This window comes from Lissotriton vulgaris, chromosome 11 (assembly GCF_964263255.1).
Source record: "Lissotriton vulgaris chromosome 11, aLisVul1.2, whole genome shotgun sequence".
Lineage (NCBI taxonomy): Eukaryota > Metazoa > Chordata > Amphibia > Caudata > Salamandridae > Lissotriton > Lissotriton vulgaris.
The window spans coordinates 112,847,180-112,871,419 of NC_141699.1; the positions used below are offsets into that span (position 1 = coordinate 112,847,180).

A 24,240-nucleotide genomic window follows, 5' to 3' on the forward strand; every position below is an offset into this window, starting at 1 on the left:
GTTATGCGGAAAATGCTGCAAATCCATTATTATTAAAAAAAAAGCTGCAGAATTGCATAATTTCATGTATCTGCAGCGAATATATGATTATACCACGATTTCAATTACCACGCATGGCTTTACCACGCGAATTTTACATCGCAAGTGGCTTTACCACGCTGGTATTTACAACGTAGGATTTTACTACGCGTAGAAACGTCTTACCTGCACGTCTTTCTCTACGAGCCCTTACTTCCATCCTCCATGGAAACAAGCGTCAAAACACGTATACCAAAATAAAAAAAGGACTGCTTTTTTGACGTACACTGCACGTCTTTGGGGGAGGCTCTTTCCTTTTTCTTCTAAAATTATGTACTTTTTTTTTTAAAGTAACCTGCTTGTTATTTTGGGGGGGGGAGACCCCCCCCAGCCCCCCTCCGAGCCCCCCCCCCCCTCTGCCCCCCCAAGCCCACGCAGAACGACTTGAAGGAATACCACGTCTCCCCCCCAGCCCGTGGTAAAGACGTCGTGGAAGGCACCCTCGTTGTAAAGACGTTTGCGTGGTAAGTGTCACGTGGTAAACGTTAGTAGTGGTAATGCCTTCGTGGTAAATGATGTTTCCCTCTGCAGCGCTAAAGCCGCCTCTTTGGGGGTGAACAATGCGCTCTACGAACAAGCATCCTATTTTGGCCCTCATCATGCTGTAATATTTATCACACTTGATTAAAATACGACCCCGCAGAGTCGGTATTTAATGTGCGCAATAAATATCGCCTCATTTCAAGTTTTTGGAAATAGCATGGATTGTGATGCTTACTATAACATAATCCGCACGTACTGGTCAATCCTGGCCATTTTCCCTGGATACATTTCTGCAGGTTTGACCTGTTGGAATTCATCAGGGAAAAAATCTGAGGGAGTGAGTATTGTCACACAACTCCTAACTAATAATTATTATTATCAAAAAAGGCATTAAAATTATCACCGGTTTAGCAACAGAAAACTGCAGCTAAAGCGGCGATAATGGACTTGATAATATGCCCTGGAGACTTCCAATAGAAGCCCAGGTTCACACCAGAACATGGACTTCTATTGGAATTCACAAGGGCCTATTATCAAGCCCATTATCGTCGCTTTAGAGGCAGATTTCTGCTGCTAAACCGGCGAAAATCTTTAACGCCGTTCTTGATAATATGCCCCGAAGTTTGGTCCTTTGCTCTTTTTCCAAAATACCCTGCGCTCAGATTGACAGTTCTGATGTCACTTCTTCTCACAATATACAGCTATCCTGAATCCTTGCCAATAAGGGAAGCATCATACTGTCTTTCTGTTGAGCATACATCCCTGTCTCTGGGGCATCGTCTTTTGTTTTGAATCTGGCATAAGGTCTATTTCTCTTTATTAATAGCGTGAACCTAGCCCATAGGCACTGGGGCACTTTAGAACAGAACCAGACTATCTTACACTTTTTCAAGGCACAGGGAGATTAAAGGCCAGATGTAGGTAAATGGCATTTACTGATTCGTAAATACCGAATTTTACGGAATCGGTATTTACAAATCGGTAAATGCTATGTAGGTATTTTTACCGAATAATTTAACGAATCGGTAATATTCGGTAATTACCGAATCGGTATTTACCGAATCGGTAATTGCCTTTGATTCCTATGGGCCTTGAGACGTAGAGTGGAGTGTTGCAGAGTGGAGCAGTGGAGTCACATAGAGTGCCATAAAGTGGAGTGGAGTGGCATAGAATGAAGGAGTGAAGTGGATTGGAAGAGTGTGTTATAGAAAAGAGTGGAGTGAAGTGGCATGGAGTAGCATAGAGGGAGTTGGATAGAACATCATAGAGTGGAGTAGTGTTGTAGAGTGGCATTAGAGTGAATTAGAGTGTTGGAGAGGCATAGAGTGGAGTAGAGTTTAATGGAGTAGAGAGTCTTAGAGTGGACCATTGTGGAGTAGAGTGTCGTAGAGTGGAATGGAGTAGAGTGGCCTAGAGTGAAATTGCATAAAGTACAGTGGTGCCAAGCAGATTGACGTAGAGTGCATTAGTTTTGAGTAATGTAGTGTAGAGTGCATTAGTGCAGAGTGCAGTGACTAAGGGCCCGATTCACAGAACTAACTTAAGACAAAATCCTAAACTTACTACTTTTGGTATTCACAGAAGTTAGGATTTTGTCTTAAGGCAGACTTAAGACAGACTTAAGACAGATTTAAGTTAGGATTCTGTCTTAAATCTATCTTAAGACTGTCTTAAGACAAAATCCTAACTTCTGTGAATACCAAAAGTAGTAAGTTTAGGATTTTGTCTTAAGTTAGTTCTGTGAATCGGGCCCTAAGAGTCGAGTGTCATACATTGGTGCAAAGTAGAGTAAAGTGCAGTAGAGCAGAGTAGATTGCTGTGGCGTAGAGTGCATTGCATAGAGGGGAGTGGCACATGGTGGAGTGGCGCAGAGTGGAATAGAGTGAGAGGGATTTCTTGACTCTGGGCTCCTGCATCAATAAGCTCAAGGATCAGTTGAGCGATGATCATAAGAAAGAGTTTTCACTCGCTCTTTCATTACAGACCTAATCGTGGACGGGTTAGTAAACAATTCAATGTGTTCCCTGTTTTCTGTAGGGTATCAACATTGACATATCCCCATGTTTCAGCACCAAAAAGAGTAGAGTGTTGCAGAGTAGAGTGCTGTAGGGAGCAGTGGCGTACAGTACTGTGGTGCAGAGTAGAATAGAATGGCATAGAGTGCAGTGACGTAGATCACTATGGCGTAGAGTGGTGTGGTGTAGAGTGCAGTGGCCTAGAGTAGAGTGCCGTAGAGTCCAGTGTCATGGAGTGCAGTGGTGCAGAGTAGACTATAGTGGCTTAGAGTGGATTGGGGTAGAGTACAGTGGCATAGATAGGAGAGATGCAGAGTAGAGTGGTGCAGAGTGTAGTGGGGTACAGTGCAGTGTCATAGAGCGCATTAGAGTGGTGTAGAGTGGTGCAGGGCAGAGAAGAATAAAGTTCAGTGGAAGAGAGTGCAGTGTTGCTGAGTAGAGTGGTGTGGTGCAGAGTGGAATGGTGCAGAGTGGAGTGGTGCAGGGTAGAGTGGCGTAGAGTGGAGTCAAGGTGAAGCAGAGTAGAGTGGCGTAGAGAGCATTAGCACAGAGTGGCGTAGAGTAGAGTGGTGCAGAGGCGTTGCGTGCAGTGGCATGGAGTTCAGTGGTAGAGAGTGCAGTGTTGCTGAGTAGAGTGGTGTGGTTCAGAGTGGAATGGTGCAGAGTGGAGTGGTGTGGAGTGGAGTGGCGTAGAGTGGAGTGGAGGTGAAGCAGAGTAGAGTGGCGTAGAGAGCATTAGCACAGAGTGGCGTAGAGTAGAGTGGTGCAGAGGCGTTGCGTGCAGTGGCATGGAGTTCAGTGGTAGAGAGTGCAGTGTTGCTGAGTAGAGTGGTGTGGTTCAGAGTGGAATGGTGCAGAGTGGAGTGGTGTGGAGTGGAGTGGCGTAGAGTGGAGTGGAGGTGAAGCAGAGTAGAGTGGCGTAGAGAGCATTAGCACAGAGTGGCGTAGAGTAGAGTGGTGCAGAGGCGTTGCGTGCAGTGGCATGGAGTTCAGTGGTAGAGAGTGCAGTGTTGCTGAGTAGAGTGGTGTGGTTCAGAGTGGAATGGTGCAGAGTGGAGTGGTGTGGAGTGGAGTGGCGTAGAGTGGAGTGGAGGTGAAGCAGAGTAGAGTGGCGTAGAGAGCATTAGCACAGAGTGGCGTAGAGTAGAGTGGTGCAGAGGCGTTGCGTGCAGTGGCATGGAGTTCAGTGGTAGAGAGTGCAGTGTTGCTGAGTAGAGTGGTGTGGTTCAGAGTGGAATGGTGCAGAGTGGAGTGGTGTGGAGTGGAGTGGCGTAGAGTGGAGTGGAGGTGAAGCAGAGTAGAGTGGCGTAGAGAGCATTAGCACAGAGTGGCGTAGAGTAGAGTGGTGCAGAGGCGTTGCGTGCAGTGGCATGGAGTTCAGTGGCAGAGAGTGCAGTGTTGCAGAGTAGACTGTCTTAAAGTGCAGTGGTGTATAATAGAGTGGCATAAAGTGCATTGGCATAGAGTACAGTGGCATAGAGTGGTGCAGAGTAGAGTGTCGTAAAGAGCAGTGGCATAGAGTAAGGTGGTGCAGAGTAGAACAGTGTGGCATAGAGTGCAGTGAAATAGGGTACAATGGTTTAGAGTACAGTGGTGTAAAGTGTTGTACAGTAGAGTATAGTGGTGTAGGGGGCAGTTGTGCAGAGTAGGGTGTCGAGTATAGAGTGCATTGATTTTGAGTAACGTGGTGTGGAGTGCATTGGCATAGAGTGCAGTGTATTGTATTGTAATTGCATTTATATAGCACTTACTACCCCTGACTAGGTGTCAAAGTGCTTTTTCGGCGAGTAGCACGCTACGCCGGAACCCATAAAGGATTAGTGGTGAATTAGTATATTGATATAGGAAAGTTATTTGAGTGGTGGACATGTTAGTCAGTTATTTGGATTGAGAAGGATAGTGGGGGATAGAAAAGGGAAAAATGTTTGCATTTATATAGTGCTTGCTACCCTTGATGGGGTTTTGAAGTGTTTTTTTCTGCGAGCAGCACGCTACTTTGGAACTCATAAAGGATTAGTGGTGAATTAGTATAGTAAAAACATGAAAGTAATTTGACTGGTGGATATGTTAGTCAGTTATTTGGACTGAGAAGGATAGTGTACTACTTGTAGGACACCCCCGCGCCGCACGGCCACCAGCTGCTGCGTGTGCCCCCTCCGCCCTGTGCCTCGCTGCCCGGCTGCTGCCGCTTGACCACGCCCCCTCCCTCGAGCCTCGAGGTCCGTGGTTGCTCCTGTGCCCTGCTGTCTTCTGTCAGCCTTAATTAGATCTGTATTCTTTATTTTGTGTGATTTCTTCTTTTTTTTTCTTAAATTGTCAGCATTGTCGTCTCTGTCCCTCTGTTCCCTCCCCGCTCCCCGCTTCCCGCCACCGCCGCTAAGCCCCGCCCCTTTTGCCTTCTGTATCCCTCCCCGCTCCCGCCTCCCAGCTGCCCCACCCACCCGCGCACTTGGCCATATATGGCGACCGTGCGACGCAGGTGAGTGTGACCTACTTGTAGGACACCCCCGGGCCGCACGGCCACCAGCTGCTGCGTGTGCCCCCTCCGCCCTGTGCCTCGCTGCCCGGCTGCTGCCGCTTGACCACGCCCCCTCCCTCGAGCCTCGAGGTCCGTGGTTGCTCCTGTGCCCTGCTGTCTTCTGTCAGCCTTAATTAGATCTGTATTCTTTATTTTGTGTGATTTCTTCTTTTTTTTCTTAAATTGTCAGCATTATCGTCTTCTGTCCCTCTGTTCCCTCCCCGCTCACCGCTTCCCGCCACCGTCGCTAAGCCCCGCCCCTTTTGTCTTCTGTATCCCTCCCCGCTCCCGCCTCCCAGCTGCCCCGCCCACCCGCGCACTTGGCCATATATGGCGACCGTGCGACGCAGGTGAGTGTGACCTACTTGTAGGACACCCCCGCGCCGCACGGCCACCAGCTGCTGCGTGTGCCCCCTCCGCCCTGTGCCTCGCTGCCCGGCTGCTGCCGCTTGACCACGCCCCCTCCCTCGAGCCTCGAGGTCCGTGGTTGCTCCTGTGCCCTGCTGTCTTCTGTCAGCCTTAATTAGATCTGTATTCTTTATTTTGTGTGATTTCTTCTTTTTTTTCTTAAATTGTCAGCATTGTCGTCTTCTGTCCCCCTGTTCCCTCCCCGCTCCTCGCTTCCCGCCACTGCCGCTAAGCCCCGCCCCTTTTGTCTTCTGTATCCCTCCCCGCTCCCGCCTCCCAGCTTCCCCGCCCACCCGCGCACTTGGCCATATATGGCGACCGTACGACGCAGGTGAGTGTGACCTACTTGAAGGACACCCCCGCGCCGCACGGCCACCAGCTGCTGCGTGTGCCCCCTCCGCCCTGTGCCTCGCCGCCCGGCTGCTGCCGCTTGACCACGCCCCCTCCCTCGAGCCTCGAGGTCCGTGGTTGCTCCTGTGCCCTGCTGTCTTCTGTCAGCCTTAATTAGATCTGTATTCTTTATTTTGTGTGATTTCTTCTTTTTTTTCTGAAATTGTCAGCATTGTCGTCTTCTGTCCCTCGTTCCCTCCGCGCTCCCCGCTTCCCGCCACCGCCGCTAAGCCCCGCCCCTTTTGCCTTCTGTATCCCTCCCCGCTCCCGCCTCCCAGCTGCCCCGCCCACCCGCACACTTGGCCATATATGGCGACCGTGCGACGCAGGTGAGTGTGACCTACTTGTAGGACACCCCCGCGCCGCACGGCCACCAGCTGCTGCGTGTGCCCCCTCCGCCCTGTGCCTCGCTGCCCGGCTGCTGCCGCTTGACCACGCCCCCTCCCTCGAGCCTCGAGGTCCGTGGTTGCTCCTGTGCCCTGCTGTCTTCTTTCAGCCTTAATTAGATCTGTATTCTTTATTTTGTGTGATTTCTTCTTTTTTTTCTTAAATTGTCAGCATTGTCGTCTTCTGTCCCTCTGTTCCCTCCCCGCTCCCCGCTTCCCGCCACCGCCGCTAACCCCCGCCCCTTTTGCCTTCTGTATCCCTCCCCGCTCCCGCCTCCCAGCTGCCCCGCCCACCCGCGCACTTCGCCATATATGGCGACCGTGCGAACGTGCAGCGGTCACGCGCAGCGGGCGCGCCGATTGTGCGCCGAAGGCGCGCCAAAGGTAAGCCCGTCTGCGCCCGTCCGCGACCGGACCGCGCCCAGCGCCAGGACCCCTGGCCCCCGAAGACCCCGGCCGACCCGCCTGACGTACACCGCCGCCACCCTCATCGCACTCAACACCGGCCGAGCCCCGGGATGCTGCAGAGCCACCCCACGACGCGTCCACGGACCCTTCAGCTGCAGCACCTGCAAGTTCACCTGCATCCGGACCTGCCCGACACCAGCACCTGCCATGCCGAACACCAGCAGCAACCACCTCAAGTGCATCCTGCTCAACACCCGCTCCGTCCACAGACACGCCATCGAACTCTGGAACCTCATCGACACCACAGCCCCCGACGTCGCCTTCATCACGGAGACCTGGATGAATGCCTCCTCAGCGCCCGACATCGCCATCGCCATCCCAGAAGGATACAAGATCACCCGGAAGGACCGCAACGCCAACCAGGTGGGAGGAGGCATCGCCATCATCCACAAGAACACCATCCGCATCACGACCAGCACCGACAACTCCCCACCCTCCGCCGAACACCTGCACTTCCAGATCCACACTGACCCGAAGACCACCCTCAGAGGCACCCTGATCTACCGACCCCCGGGACCACGCACTCAATTCAGCGAGGACATCGCCGACTTCGTCAGCCCGCACGCCCTCCCCTCCGACTACATCCTCCTGGGGGACTTCAACTTCCACCTGGAGAACAACAACGACTGCAACACCAGCACCCTGCTCGACAACCTCGCCAACCTTGGACTCAAGCAGCTGGTGTCCACCCCCACCCACCTCGCCGGACACACTCTCGACGCCATCTTCTCATCCAGCAAAGACATCGCCTTCAGCCATGCCACAGAACTCCACTGGACGGATCACAGATGCATCCACTTCACCTTCAGAAGAACGACGATCCACCACCACCAGCAACAGGCTGCCCGAAGAAGCTGGAACAAGATCACAGCCGACCAGCTCGCCGCCTCCCTGAGCCAGCACCCTCCGGCCAGCTCAGCGAACCCCAGCCAGGCCGCCGACAACCTCACGAAGTGGATCAGCGACTGCGCGGACGAACTTGCCCCACTGAGGACCCCGCCCAGCAGACCCGGCAGCAAGAGAGCCCCATGGTTCACCGACGAACTCAAGAGCTCCAAGAAGAACTGCCGCGTCCTCGAGAAAGCCTGGAGAAGGGAACCCACGCCGGACAACAGGACCACCCTCAAGCTCGCCACTCGGAAACACCACCAACTGATCCGCATCGCCAAGAAGACGGCTTTCAAGAACCGACTGGACAACAACGCGCACAACTGCAAGGAACTCTTCAACTTCGTGAAAGAGCTCTCCAACCCCAACGCCAGAAACAACGACATCACCCCTTCGCAAGACCTCTGCAACGCCCTCGCCTCCTACTTCCACATCAAGATCGCGGACATACATAACAGCTTCAGCACCCATCCGACCCACGCCACGACCGCAGCAACGCCACCCACCACCACCCTCCGCGCCTGGACCCCGGTCAACACCGAAGACACTGTCCACACGATGAACTCCGTCCACTCCGGATCTCCGACCGACCCCTGCCCTCACCACGTCTTCAACAAAGCCAACGCTGTCATCGCACCCCACCTGCGGGACATCATCAACACCTCATTCGACACCGCCACCTTCCCCGAGAGCTGGAAGCACGCCGAACTCAGCGCTCTACTCAAGAAACCTACAGCAGACCCCACCGAACTCAAGAATTACCGCCCCATCTCTCTACTCCCGTTTCCAGCCAAAGTCATCGAGAAAACCGTCAACAAACAGCTGGCCGCCTTCCTCGAGACGAATGGATCCCTCGACCCATCGCAATCCGGATTCCGGGCCAACCACAGCACCGAGACCGCCCTCATCGCCGCCACTGACGACATCCGAGCCCTGATGGACAACGGGGAAACAGCGGCCCTCATCCTCCTAGACCTCTCCGCGGCTTTCGACACTGTCTGCCACCGCACCCTAGTACAGCGCCTCAGCAACGTCGGAATCCAGGAGAGGGCGCTGGAATGGATCATCTCCTTTCTCGACGGAAGAACACAAAGAGTCCGCCTACCACCGTACAAGTCAGAGGCCACCGAAGTCATCTGCGGCGTCCCTCAGGGATCCTCACTGAGCCCGACTCTCTTCAACGTCTACATGAGCCCTCTCGCGGCCATCGCACGCCAACACAACCTCAACATAATCTCCTACGCCGACGACACCCAGCTGATCCTCTCCCTGACCAACGACCCCGCCGCCGCCAGAGCCAACCTGCACGAAGGGATGAGAGAGGTAGCCGAGTGGATGACGACGAGCCGCCTGAAGCTGAACTCAGATAAGACGGAGGTCCTCATCCTGGGCTCCTCGCCCTCCGCCTGGGACGACTCCTGGTGGCCCCCCGCCCTGGGCACCGCACCCAAACCGACAGACCACGCACGCAACCTGGGTTTCATCCTGGACTCCTCCCTCTCCATGACCAGGCAAGTCAACGCCGTCTCCTCGTCGTGCTTCAACATCCTGCGCATGCTTCGGAAGATCTTCTGGTGGATCCCCACAGAGACCAGGAAGACCGTCACCCAGGCCCTCGTCACCAGCCGACTGGACTACGGCAACGCACTCTACGCCGGAACCACCGCCAAGATCCAGAAGAGACTCCAGCGCATCCAGAACGCCTCAGCCAGACTCATCCTCGACATCCCACGTCACAGCCACATCTCCGGACATCTAAGAGACCTGCACTGGCTCCCGGTCAACAAGAGAATCACCTTCCGCCTCCTTACCCACGCACACAAAGCTCTCCACGACCAAGGCCCGAGCTACCTCAACAACCGAATCAACTTCTACGCTCCCAAACGCCACCTCCGATCCGCCAGCCACGCCCTCGCCACCGTCCCACGCATCCGCAGAACCACTGCTGGAGGAAGGTCCTTCTCCTACCTGGCCGCCAAGACCTGGAACTCACTCCCGGCCGACCTGCGCCTGACCCAAGACCACCTCTCCTTCAGGAAAAAGCTCAAGACCTGGCTGTTCGAGCAGTAGCTGCCCCCCCCCCCCCCCCAAGCGCCTCGAGACCCTACGGGTAGGTAGTGCGCTCTATAAATTTCTTTGATTGATTGATTGATTGATAGTGGAGGGATAGAAAAGGGAAAAAGGTTTGCATTTATATAGCGCTTGTTACCTTAATGGGGTGTTGAAGTGCTTTTTCAGCAAGTAGCACGCTACTTTGGAACCCATAAAGTGTTAGTGGTGAATTAGTATAGTGAAATATGAAAGTAATTTGAGTGGTGGATATGTTAGTCAGTTATTTGCATTGATAAGGATTGCAAAGAGGTAGAAGAGGTAAAAAGGTTTGTATTTATATAGTGCTTGCTACCACTAACGAGGTGTTAAAGTGCTTTTTCGCTGAGTAGCACGATACTCCGGAACCCATGAAGGATTAATAGTGAGTGGTTAGAGTACAGTGCAGTGGCTTAGAGAAGAGTGGTACAGAGTGGAGTATGGTGGTGCAGAATTGAGTGGTGCAGCGTACATTGCAGTGGCACAGAGAAGAGTGCAGTGGCACAGGTTGCAGGGACACAGAGCAGATGTTTTCAGACTAGAATGAAGTGGTATATAGTGGAGAGGTGCATGGTAGAGTGGAGTGGAGTAATGCAGAGTGGAGTGGTGCAGGGTAGAGTGCAGTTGCATAGAGTGCAATGGAGTAGAGTAGAGTGGTGTAGACTGCAGTGATGCAGAGGAGATTAGAGTGGATTGGCATAGAGTTTACTGGCATGGAGTGGTACAGGGCAGAGTGCATTGGCATAGAGTCGAGAGGCGTAGAGTGCAGTGTTGTGGAGTGAAGTGTCGTAGAGTGGAACGGTGCAGAGTAGAGTGCAGTGATACAGAGTGAAATGGCATAGAGTGGAACGGTGAAGAATGCAGTGGTGCAGGGGCGAGTGTAGTGGTGTGGAGCAGTGTCGAGTAGAGCGGACTGGGGTAAAGTGGAGCATGCATGGTGTGAAAGCGCACTGCCATTACAGACAACACATTTTCAATTGAAACGACCATTACATTTGCACAGGCATAACATTTTACTGATAAAAGTAAGCAGCTCACAAACGATAATGTGTGGAAATGCCATCACCTAGTGTATTGATATGTTTTGATTCTATTAAAATATTTTTGCCCACCATAATTTAGAATTACCCCCAGAAGCCAGCAGGATTGTCACATAAACCCTCTCACTTTGAAGCCAGAGAAAGAAAAGTAAACACCAAGCTCACTCGAAGACAGAGCCTGGCATTTCACCTTGGTCTTTGAATGCACAGCAAATGAGACCAAATAAGAACAAGATTTAAAGGCCTGTTTATAGAAATGGAGCATTCAGAAGAGACGATCTCAAGCTGGACAGCATAAAACAAATAAAGTCAGTAAATAGAAAGCAAGCAAATGTGAGTTACAAACCACACAGCCAATGGCAAATAATGAGCGGATTGGATTCACAGGGAAATTTTTTAATTGTCCCCAAGATGTCGTTAGCAAATCAGACAGTTGTACTGCCTGGTAGGCTTCAACCTAAAATGGGCTTGTTGTGGTAGATATACATTCTTATTAGTAAATCCCATCACTCTGATACCTTTTAAAATCCTGAGTTTGTCCTTCTCCAGATCAAACGAGGGAGTTTAATGAGGTAATTGAGGAAATAAAAACTCAAATTTTGTGCAGCATTTTTTGCTACTTATCAGTGAGTTATGCACAAGCCTACAGGGATAAACTGCACAGATGTTATAGGAATTTTAAAGACTGATTATGTTATTCTAAATTCCCAGCTTTGATTCCCCTATTAGCATCCCCTTTGTGAATTTGTGTTGAAGCATCTGCTGCTGATGTCGGCCTGTCACTTTGCATCTCGTGCCATACGTTCTATCAGTTCCTAATTTGAGCCTGTGGTTTCCGGTGCTAGGCACTGGTACTTAATTGCCAACACGGCGCTTGAGACAGTCTATCACAAGGTGGCACTGTCTGACTCATTTCGGGAGAACACAACAATAGTTGACTAATAATTCAATGTACATTAAACATGATATTACTTACTGTCCAATCCATTCATATTGCTTTTGGGCCTGAAAGAGTCAAAATTGTCACACTAGTAGGAGTGTGCTGGTTAGTAGTTGTGTTGTTACTATCATTGGCAGCATAGCGGGGCAATGTGTGGTGCAAGATACAGTGACCTTCTGACCAAAGCCCTGGCACTTATTTATTTACAAATTAAGCACTGCGTTCCATGTACCTTCTCTCGGTGCATTCCCAGTCCTAGCTCCATATCCTTCTTTCTGGTTGCTTCACATGTTGTCATGTAAGTAGGAAAGAACAATATACCTTGTTTTTTTAGTTTTTTTAGGTGGAGCATTCGAGAACTCTTTTATATACTTTAGCATATACTTATATGTGTACGTACTTTGTGGACACTGGAGATCACCCTTAGGACTTGTCTGCTTCCGCGTAGGGACATTTTTTTCTGTTAAACTGCCTCTATTTAACTGTCTTGATAGAAAACGGCCAGTAGAGGTCAGTAAAATACCAGAATTGCTTTTTGCTTGTTCAACCGCCTCTATTTAAATGTCTTGATAGAAAACGGCCAGTAGAGGTCAGTAAAATAGCAGAATTGCTTTCTGCTGAGGGATTTTCTTTTTAATTTTTTTCTGGCAACTGCCTCTATTTAACTTTCTTGATAGAAAATGACCAGCAAAGGTCAGTAAAATACCGAAATCAATTTGGCATTCTCTAGATCCCAGGCCATAGGAACTGTCTCCCACGAGCACCCATAGACAATAATATTTTTATCAAATCTTGTATTTTCAGTGATATTACCACCAAAAGCCCTGATTTTATATGAAAAACAGAGCTTTGGACTATACCATTTCCTGCTGAAAGGCAATATTTCTTTCCATGTGTTCCCATATCTGGCATGTCACGCAGTTTGGTGCTTACTTTCCCTCCATGTTAAAGAACGGTAGATGTTTCAGCACCCAGGTTAATGTGCTGCATAGGTAAATGCATATAAGGTCCCAAAGGTGAGACCGATTGCATTGCAAATGCTTGTTTCCTCTGTGAAGTGACATTCCAAAATCCATTTATTTTGCAAAGTCCCGCTTTGTGGATTCTTTTCTTCTATTTCCTTTTTCCTTCCACAGTAACAAACACACCCTTCATGTCCCCATCTTTTGGTTGTCCTTTCTTTACTTTACTTCATGCACTTTCTTTCAACCTTTTAACATGGCATTTCCTTTTAGATTACATTGAACACCCCTTTTATCAATGCTGATTGTTACTACCATTATATTCAAAGACTTGTTTGTAAAAACTCAAATATTTTTTAGAGGCGTTACTTGTTTTGAGAAGCTGTTCCAACCAAAACTACTGAGGAAATATCGTCAACAGAATTTCTCCCAGAGCAGCTGATGTACTCTTTATTCAGCAAATACATTTAATTCAGAAATATATAGATCTGAAGATACCTTACAGGGCTGGGCGATCCCCTGCTCAGCTTCTTATGGCAGCCACTCACCTGTCACAGCTCAACAGTGAATAAAACACACCCCGCTCAGACACATGCCAACATTCTACATTTAGGCAGGAGGCTCTCCATTTTAAAAACACTAAAAAGAACGGGGCAGATGTACAACTTCTGGCGAATCCCTGCAAATCAGCAGGGATGCGCCAGGAAAGATGCGTGACGCAAGTTTAACCTTGCGCCACCACAGATGAGCCGCATTTACAATGCGGTGCATCATGGCGCATGGATAAACAGATGCGTGTCGCATCTGCCAGCGTAAGGTTGGCACAGTGCTGGAGTTGTGTTGCGGGCGCGACGCAATTCCAGCACAGTTCCAACTTGGCCTATCCACAACATGGTGCGTCACTCCTTACGCCTGCTTCAAGCAGGCGCAGGGTTTTGACGCAACATGGCCGTAAAAGTGACTCAGTGAAATCTTGTAGATTTCACTGCGTCACTTTTACGTGGCGTTCTGGTGCCGGAACGCCCACCCTGTGCCGGAATGCCCACATGAAACATGACACAGGTTTCATGTGGCGCAGGGCTTTACAATGTGACGCATCTCCCTAGATGTGTCACGTTGTAAATAAGGTGCAACGTGGCGCATGGTTTACCACGCCGCTGCGTCACAGAAGTGACGCAACGGCGGCATAAAAGTGTCGTAAGGGGCTTGTAAATCTACCCCAACGTGTTTAAGCGTTTCTAACGCTACAAAAATCCTCCACTTCAATGCACATCTCCTTCCTAACTGTTTCAGATTTTGACGTCTCATGTTCACAATCTCTAACAACATCACAGGACTGTACTCAAAGGACTCTTTAAACAGCTGTATATGATACCGAAGAGAAATGGACTTAAGATAAATTGTTCAGTAAAACGTTCCCCAAGAACCCCTTACCTCTAAGGCTCGATTGAGCGGCTCCTCGCTAAGGTGAAGGAACGTCGCCTCACAGGAAAAAAAATGGTAACACTGTGTTATCATAATTTCTTTTTCCCTGTACCTACCCAGTTTTGGTTTAGGTGCGGAGTGGGGCGGGGCTGTCAGTCAGCAGGGGTAGGAGTGGTGTCATTTTCTAAGTGCGTATGACTGGTTGGCTGGCCGTCTTGGATTGGCCAAACAGTCATGCACACTTAGCATGTTCTCCACCTGGCTATATTGCAAGGCCATGTGAGAACATGCACAGGCTCCCACTCCCTGTCTGAGCGCTGAACCACAGCGCACAGACTAATCACAATGCTGCTGTCATGCTGGTGACAGCAGGGTAGTGATTGGCTAGGGGAGACTGGGAGCCTGTTTACTTCCTGCTACCATGGGACCATGCGTCATTGACAGAAAAACAGAAGAAGGACAGAGGCAGCGGATGGCAGGTAAGTGCACATTTCTTTATTTTGTTATCCACCCACCCCACTACTACTGCCCCGTAGCAGCTGCCACTGAAGGCCAGTGTGGAATTCTGCCCAGAAAATCATCAGTTGGCGAGTGTTTCCGTACCTAGGCTGCAAGAACATTGGACTCAATTTTACTGGATGGAAAATCTGGCTGGTAAAATCGTACTGGGAAATGGCCGGGGAAAGTAATGCATTGTAGACTGGACCCTTTCTCTACCCCCATGACCCTCAACCAAAGCACGGGTAATACCCCTATTGCCTACCCTTCTTTATCGCCTCAAACCCCATGACCCCTTCCCTTAAAGACGACCTTGCAGCCATTTACTACCTGAGGTGTTAAATGTCTGTCTTAAACTCTCCATAACTGGGAATAGCGTGTAGAATACCGCCCTGTAAATCGGAGACCAGATGGTTATTTCCCATTCATAATTATAGACATTTATTGCCAGATTGCAGCTGGTATGGGTAATTCCGGACACCTGGAATCTCTGCATAGAAAGCCGCGGTTACTTACCAGTAATCTTCATTACTCTGAGTCCGAGTCTTTTCTTTCTGCCAGTGAGTAGAGGCGTTTCAAGCGCAAGGACTGCATCCAGGAAGACGGGCAAGGATGTAATGCCTCCCAACTGGTAATCTGCCCTGAAAGTCAAAGGCTAGTGCTATTTTAATCAAGAAAATGACTATTTTAGCAAAATCCCAGAACAATAGCAAAAAACAAACCTATACAATATTATGATACCTTTCAGTTGTGAGAGCAGCAGCAAGTTACGAATGTACACAGGGGCATATTTACAACAGAATGGCGAAACGTGGTATTAAGCAAAAATTGCTAACACCATGCTTTGCCATTCTGAAAATGCAGGGATGCGCCGTATTCACAAGAATGTGGCGCACCCCTCTGTTTCCACTGGCTCTAAATCTAGCTGCCTAGCGCCAATGCAGGCACCCTTGAATCATGGTGCAAGGGTGTCTGCGTTGGGGGGGGATTATTGTGTATGTGCTGGAAGTTGTCCTTTACTGCACATAAACAATCCAGAATGCCGATTTGAAACTTCTATGTGGGCTGCATTGTGCAACACACATAGAAGTAGCAAATCATAATTTTTTTCAATGATAGTTTATGTGCAAGAAGGGAAACCTTCCTGCACATAAACAATCATTCATGGCGATTTGCTGTTTCTATGTGTGCTGCACAATGCAGCACACATAGAAACAGCAAAAACGAGGAGAAATAAAAAAAAAATCCTTGTTTTGCCTTGTTAAGCCCAGGTTTTTCCTGGTCTTAATTTTCGTGCTGCCTTCTATTCACGCCACCCTTGTAAATAGGGGGCAGCGTCAAAATCAATGGGGGTTGCGGCAGAACGCCCACCAAAACACCCCTTGCACGCCCCTTTAATGCTAAGTGTAGCGTTGCTGGGGGCCTTATTTACAAGGCGACGTTAAGCCAAGTTTAATGGCTTAACGCCGCTTCGTAAATAAAGTGAAGGACGTGAAGCCACAAGGACGTCACAAAAAGTGACGTTCCCATGGCAATAGGGGCTTGTAAATATGCCCCACAGTTTGCTAATAAAAATTAGAAGACACAAAAGTTCTTATTGGTAATTTCATAAATAAATTAGATGAAATGTTTATTATGAATAAATACGGTTACCAAAGTAAAACACAGAAACTCATATTGACCTTAAATCAAATTTGGTGCAGTGGGTACCCTCATATAGAAGCTCAAAACACATTAATCACAGCTGAAATTAAAGAAAAAAATACAAACAATCTACAAGATGCAGAATCCGCAGAAAATGTACACTTGGGTCTAAGACAATAAAAACCTACCTTAAAGTAAAAACTGAATTAAACATGAAACAATGATGTGTAGTTGGGCAATATTAAACTTATTTAATGACCCCAAGACAAGCTTTAACAAACAGTCCTATTTCCATACAATATTTCCATACAACCCTGTGTCCTCATTTCCTCTAGCATTTTTACCAAATAAAAGACGTCAAATTGTTCCCCGCAAATGTAGCCCCACCCTTTTTCTCTTATCCGTCTTCCCCTACCCTGGCCACTTGATCCCCATTTCTTCTTGAACTATGTTTTTCCCTTACCCTACTCCTGTCCTCTACCCCTACTTATTCCCTAATACATCTAACCCCTAACTATACTTTAGCCCCTCCAGGGGCGTAGGAGACACTAAATTTCTGGGGGGGACAAAGACTATTTTTTTGGACTTCCCAGTGACCCTATACAAATCGCTCATTGTCTAGGAGCCATACGCTCGGTTAAACCAATACAATCGCATGGTTTTGTAGTGAAACATTGATAAAGGCAGGCATGTAGTCACAGTTTGCAAGTATGCTTTAATTATTATTTACATTCACAAAGTAATTAGACCAAATGTGAAAAACCTGTTTTTGAACCTTACATTTGAATGCACCAAGCAACAAAGATGGGACGAAAAAAAGGCAGAATAAACTAAATCCTCTTTGTGACATTCCTAAACCTCAAAATGCAATTGGATTAATATTGGAGTTTATTGGAGACAAGCTACAAGCACACACAGCTGTAAGAGCATAGAAATATCCACCTTGTAAAAGTAGCATGTCTAAAATAGTAATATGAAATCCAGCCTTACCAGTAGAGAGGATTTATCATTGCGATTCCAAAGATGTAAACATGGAATAGCTACTCCTTTCTAACCATGAATTGCAGCTTAAAAGAAAGTATTTAGGAATTCCCAATGTTAATCTATGAGAGGATTATGCTTCACAGTAGTGAAAAATGAATGTAGGTGTTTTTCACTACATAGGCATGCAAAACCTAAAAGTACATGTCTTACCTTTTAGTAACGTAGCAAACTGCCCTATGGACTATCAAAGGGCCTACTTTAGAAGTGATGTATGTGTAATAAAAGAGAAGTTTAAGGCTTGGGAAGGAGTTTTTAATACCAAGTCGACGTGGCAGTAAAACTGCACAAACAGGCTCTTCAATGGCAGACCGGAGACATGTTTAAAGAGCTACTTGTGTGTGTTGCACAATCAGTGCTCCAGACCCACTAGTAGCATTAATTTACAGGCCCTGGGTATATGGTATACCACTGCACAATGTACTTACAAGTAAATAACATTTGCCAGTTGTGTATACACCAATGTTACCATGTTTAGGGGAGAAAACATGCAATATAACACTGGTCAGCAGTGATATGTTACTCAGAGTCCTATGGCTAACAAAAATAATCATCAGAAAAAGGAGGTAAGCAGCCAAAAAGTTTGGAGGAAGACCACCCTAAGGCTGACAGGTCTAATAGTATTGTATAGGATTTTGTTTCTCTGTTTGAATATTGAATTCAGTCAGATACATTTTGGAAAACTCTGGTTTAGCAGGGCACAAGAAGGAGAGCGAGAATGGTTTCTCAAACAGTGGAAGATTATCGCCTGCATTCCTGAGGCTGGAGGGTGGAGAAAACCATAATGCATTGAAAAATATACAACACAATACCAAAACTTTTGTTGTCTAATCTATGAGAAGCTTTATTGCAGATGTATGTTATGATGTAGAGTGTACTCAAACCACATTATCTTGCACAAACGTATAAGAAGCCCCATGAGATACATTTGCAATAAGAATTAACCTTGTGTGGGATGCTAAAAAAAAATTCGATGTACTGAGTTTGTGTGGAAGATGCTTTCCAATGTAAAAGAAACCATGCATTGTGAGGCGAGACACATATGAGATGCTCACAGAAGATAGATATAGTAAGATAAGCAGGATGAGGTGTATGGCAAAGCTCAGATATGAGTTGTTACTAATGAACACAAGAACCATAGTGTTTGTGTGTGAAGCTTACAAATGAATACAGTGGGTGGAAGGTTACAAACTTTGTTATATGGTAGGCTCACAAAAACTATAAAAAATACTCAAAACTAGCAAATGTGCCTCATGCTAGGATTATTCGAGCCCAAAAAATAAGCATTTAATTGAAACAATGATTGAAGGTGTGGAGGCCTTGCTCAAGACTATGATGATTTATTTACAAATGACATTTGGAGAGTTGCGTATTAACAGTGAAGCAATCTTTGGGGAATAGGTATTGCTACCAAGAAAAAAGGTCATATGGCAGGATAACTTGGATAACGGGATATAGGTAGTGACGCTCCAGAAGATGAGCCAGGGGTGTCTAACACGCATGCCTCTGCTTCTGAGCATGTTCAGGAGGATTCTGAAGACCCCTTACTGGAGAACTCTAGTCCCTCAGGGAATATTTATTTTGACCTGGAGGGATGCCTTAGCGGTAGGACCCCTTTATTCCTCCTGGGAGGGTACAAAGGGGTCAGGGGAGGTCCAGGTCCTCCTCAGTTAATTCTACTTCCTCTGTCACTTCAATAAGGACCTTCATCTATAGCAAGAGGGAAGATTCTTCAGAAAGGGAATACTACCTCCTCAGAATCAAGTAGGAACAGTTCGCCCAAGACAAGGAAACCCTAAAAGTCCAGAAGGCTGGGAAAAATTTGGGATTAGAATCCCATTGTGTTGGCACTAGTACACCTAGAGTTAGGGAACAATCCTTTGACACTGGGAATTTGAGCTGGAAAGTCCCTCCTTACCAGGAGGGTGATGACATTCATAAGTGGATTACTGCTTTATAGAAGGCCTGTAAAGTTCAGAAGGTTCCTCAAGGGCAGAGTGCAGCTATCCCGTGGTTCTCCTTTACTAACAAATGTAGGGACACACTCTTGACTGTAAAGGAAGAATATACAGCCAATTACAAAGTCTTGAAGACTGCCCTCATAGATGGGTTTGGGTTAACCACTGAGCAATACAGGGTTAAGTTTAGGGACACACAGAAGGTACTCACTCAAGACTGGGTAGGTTTTGTAGATAGTGCTATTAAGGCTCTAGAAGGCGGCTTCAGGGAAGTAATGTGCATGATTATGAGGGACTGAACAATTTACTTGTTAGTGAACTATCCTTAATAACTTTCAAAATCAGCACCTGCTCACTGTGTTACTGGCTGATGAGGGGTTATGTCCCGAATCTGGTCCCAGGATGCTTGCTTCCAGTCCAGGGAGGACTAGCTGGGCGGTTTGGGCTGGATTGGTCCCATGAGGCACAGAGTCAAGCCTGATTATCATATGGCTAGGTCTAAACTGAGGTGGCATGGTGAGCAAAAGAATGATGGATTTAACCCAGATCTATTGACTGGGGTTGAATGTTTGATTTGCTCTGCATTCCGTCCATCATCTGTGTGTCTTTTAAAATCAGCACCTGCACCAGTACCAGGTGGACTCGGATCTGACCTCTACCCAAGAATTGGGAAAGATGGCAGACATGTGGGTCTGTACCAGGGTGAAACAAAAGTCTCATGTTGGTCGTGGTCAGAAGAGGCAAGGTGCTTCTAAGGCCCAGGCGAAAGGTGGGGAGAAATCTAAAAAAAAAAAAAGAGTCTTCTGAAGGTCCCCAAAAATCTTCCTCTCCTCTTCCTCCTCTAACACAAAACCTTGGTGCTATTTGTGTAAGGAAAAAGGCCACAGGGCAAGTGATGCCAATTGCTCTAAGTCTAGCACCAATACAGCTACTACTACCCCTCAACCTTCTAGTGCCCCTAGTAATACCACTGGTAGTAGTAGTGCCCCCAAACGTTTAGGTGAGTTAACCTTGGGTACTGAAGTGGGTTCTCGCCTAGTCAGAACAGCCACTCAGACTGATTTAGTCTGTGATGGTGGCACTGAGCTTGCCACCCTTATTCTAAGTCCCACTAACTTGGGCAAGTGCAGACAAACGCCTCTCATCAATGGGCAGGACATATCATTCCATGGCAGTTGTTAATCTCATCTGGAGAAGGGTAACTGGTCCAAAGAGAGTTGTGGTATCCTCAGACCTACCTGTGGATTGCCTACTGGGCAAAGATTGGGAAACGTCAGCTTGGTCTGACGGGGAGTAATTGACTCATGCAGAATTGTTGAGAAATTCAGTCTGTGTGTTTGCTGTCAGTTGAGCTCAGTCCAAGACGTTAGACACTAGGGGAGCCCTGGATCTTGAGAATAATGGACCAGCCTGCTCCCAAAAGGAGCAGGAAGGGTAAATATTTATCCAAAATATTTATCCTCCTCTAAGTCTCCCAGTGAGAATCAGCCTCATGAGGGGGCTGGATCTCAGAACCTTGTCACAGAGGAGCTTAGCCCTGATAAGGCAGAGCTACTGGGGCAAGGTTCCTTCCAGGGAAGCCTTGAGTCTGGAGCAGAAGGTCTGCCCCTTTTTGAACAATTCAGACAGCAAGCTGCTGCTGAGGAAGCAGGGAATGTTAGTAGGTCCCTCTCCAAACCATTCATTGTCCATACAGATGCTTCTGATATATGGGTAGGTGCAGTGTTGTCATAGCTTAATGCAGAGGGCCATGATCAACCAGTAGCGTTTATAAGCAGAAGGTTGACTTCCCAGGACCAGCGTTGGTCAGCTCTTGAGCAGGAGGCCTTTGCTATGGTCTGGACCTTGAAGAAGTTGAGACCATACCTCTTTGGCACTCACTTCATTGTTCGGACAGACCACAATCCCTTCTTATGGCTTAAACAGATGAAGGATTAAAACCATAAACTTTTGAGATGGTCTATTTCTCTACAAGGGATTGACTATACAGTGGAACATAGACCTTGGAGTAACCATGCCAATGCAGATGGACTTTCCAGATATTTCTACTTAGAAAAAGAAGGCTCAACTGGGCAAGGCTATCTCATGTCCTTACATTTGGTGGGGGGTTTTGTAGGTAAGTAGGATCTGCTTCCATCGTTAACCCCAATTTTTGCCTGGTGTAAGCGTGTTTTGACTGTAGTCTGCTGGGATCCTGCTAATCAGGACCCCAGCAACTGTGCTCTCTCCCCAAAATTGGCTCTGGTAAGTACTTTGGTAAATTCACAATTGGCTACTGGTGTACCCTGGTAGGTTGCTAGTGTATGGTACTAAGGTACCCAGGGCATGGGTACACTAGGGTGCTCTCGTGGGCTGCAGCATGCGCCACCTATGAGAGGCCACTTAAAGTCCAGCTACATACCTGCCATTGCAGCCTTTGTGAGATGTTGCTTGCACCTCTCATGACAGATATAAGTTTCTCTATATCTGAGGTCACTGCACTTAAGTCACCCCTATGAAGGGCAGGGTGCTTGGTTACAAATTTGAGGATGAGCAGGACACCAATACAAATCCCAGAGACGATTTTGCAGGCTTTGTAAGTGTGGTCAGCCATTATAAGGTATATAGTGGACATCAGTTATTACAAGATATCTAACTATATACTGCTGCACTGAACCTGGTCATATTTGGTATCAGTTTATCAAAGGAGGGGACTAGAGGACTTTTTGAAGAGGTCCAACAGCAGTGCCCAGTCAGATCAATCAAGCAAATGTGGATGCTGTTCCTCTAAAAAGATATTACCTAGAGTAATCAAACATCATGGAATCATACCCCAGCAACCGATTCCAGTGCTGGAAGTATGATCCCATGTACTGGGGGACTCCTTAAGGGACAGACTCCTGATAATAGCATTTCAGGGTTTGCCAGCAAGCTTGTGCTTCTGTCGACCACAGACATGACTTTGCCCTCCTGCTGCTGAGCTTAGCTTGAGCAGGGAAAGGTCGAACAATAGGTTTTCTGTCACTGGGCGGTATGACCACCTCCTAGACAGAACTTAGTGTATTCGGCTGGGATGGGTGTGCCCTCCAGGGCCAACAGACTGCTTTGAAGGGCAGATTTGATGCCTTCCATGCATACTCCAGTTTGAGCCAGATCAGGAACCTTTGGTTCTCGCTCTGGTGCGAAACTCGAAAAAGGACAGGGGAGTATCCTCCCCTCTGTCCAGCCCCTCTTCTGGGAGGAACCACAAAGTTTTACCAACTCTTTCCCTAGGGGCTCCCCTGTGGGTGGGTCCTCAGATTCGTCATGGAACAAGACTCACTTCTGAAACCAAAACATTCTTCCAACATTTGGACGCTTGGACTTTTTCGAACTTTGACTGGAACTGAGAGTGCATCAAGGAAGACTCTTGCTGCTCCTGGTTTCCCAGTTCTTCAAGTCTTCTGCGTCTTCTGTCTCTGTGCTTCATCCAGGTTCTCCAGAAGGCCTGTGGGCATCAAGGACATCCAAAGTAATCTCCCTTGGAGTGAAGAAGTCACTTCCCTACATCTGCAGGCACCGCAACGAAGCTGACCGGTCATGCTGCAGACTTCCCAAGGTCCAGCAACACAGGTGGTGGTTCTGCAGCTCCCTAGAGGTCTGACCTGTCTTCTCTGAAATTGTGAGGACAATATCCCTTGTTTAAGCTGCTGGGACCAGACCCCTGTGCTCCATGTTGACTTTCCATTGCCAAGGATTGTTGGCTCTGCACTCTAGAAATCTTCAGGCTATAAGAGGCACCAGCTTCTAGCACCTCATCCCTTAAAAATCAGCACCGTCACTGCATCCTCTGCACCGTGGATCTCCATCTTTGGTGAGCTGCCTGAGGTCCTCTTGCAACTTCTGTGCCTTTGGCCTGTGGGTCCTCTTGAGGATATTCCTTTCCTTCAGTGGGCTCCCCTGATTGCACTGGCCTGCTCTGACTCTCCTACACTTGTTGAGTCCTTTGGACCTTGCTGGTCCCAATGTTTGCATCTTTTTGCTCACCACGCTAGTTGCGGCTACTAAGGCTTTTTGCTGCTCCCACTGGACTCCGACCACCTGAACACCAAAACCTGATATGGGACAGCTCGTGCTTGGCTCCTGGTCTTCCTCAATGCTGCCTGGTTCTCATAGCTGCAGCAACAATGTCACAGTCTTCACTCTTCAACCTCCCGTCATCGGTGGGCCTTGTGCTTCTGTGACTCCTGGTCACTTCTGAGTGGCATAGACCCTCACCTCTAGTTGCAGGTTCTCTTCCTCAAAAATCCACTCTTGGATTCCACTGGACTCCTTCACACGCCTCCCCAGAGGTATCATCTTCGGAGTCTTCCATTTTTGTCTAAGGCGGGTTCCAACGTCACATCACCCCGATGCACCTGGCTTTTCTGGTGCAAGTAACCTGGTTCCGGGGCATCTCCAACCTCCAGTCTTACAAAGGGACTCTCCGGGGTCCTCTGGGAAGGGTCCTTCTTTAAAATTGCAACTGCGACTTCTCCATTGACATCCATTGGGCATGCAGCTGTGTTTCCACTTTGCCCACAACCTCTGTGGGGTTCCTGGGTACTTACCATGGGTTGTTCCTTGTCTCCCTAGCAACTCTGAGTCTTCTGATTCAAGTTCTGTTGTCCTTTGTAGCTCGCATTCCACTTTCTTAGTGTATGGTTTGGTCTCCCCATGGAAACCAGTGTATATTTGTGCTACTTACCTGATTATTTTGAAGGATTTTTATGTGTCATTGTAAGTGACATCACAGTGTGTGACATCGCACATGACCTCGCAGGAAGTGATATCACAAAAAATGACATCAGATTCTATGACCTCTCATACGTTAAGTGGTTCTATCATGAGTGCATTACAATATTTAACAAATAAGATTTTGCGTTGGAGCTGGGTCAAAAAAAGTGATGCAACACCGGCGCAAGATCTTGGCCTCCACTTAGACATTTATTAATTCAAACTCTGCCAGAAAGAAATCGACAACAAGGAGAAATGTGGCAGTAAATCTGTTCT

General features: G+C 47.9%; 1 long non-coding RNA gene across 1 annotated transcript; it reads left to right on the top strand.

The window, feature by feature from the left end:
* The first annotated feature begins 3,895 nt into the window (after positions 1–3,895).
* On the top strand, positions 3,896–11,741 carry LOC147679081 (uncharacterized). Its single transcript, XR_015300876.1, has 3 exons — positions 3,896–4,674; positions 9,794–10,335; positions 10,400–11,741. It is a non-coding gene; the product is annotated as an uncharacterized LOC147679081 (long non-coding RNA).
* Positions 11,742–24,240: the final 12,499 nt, after the last annotated feature.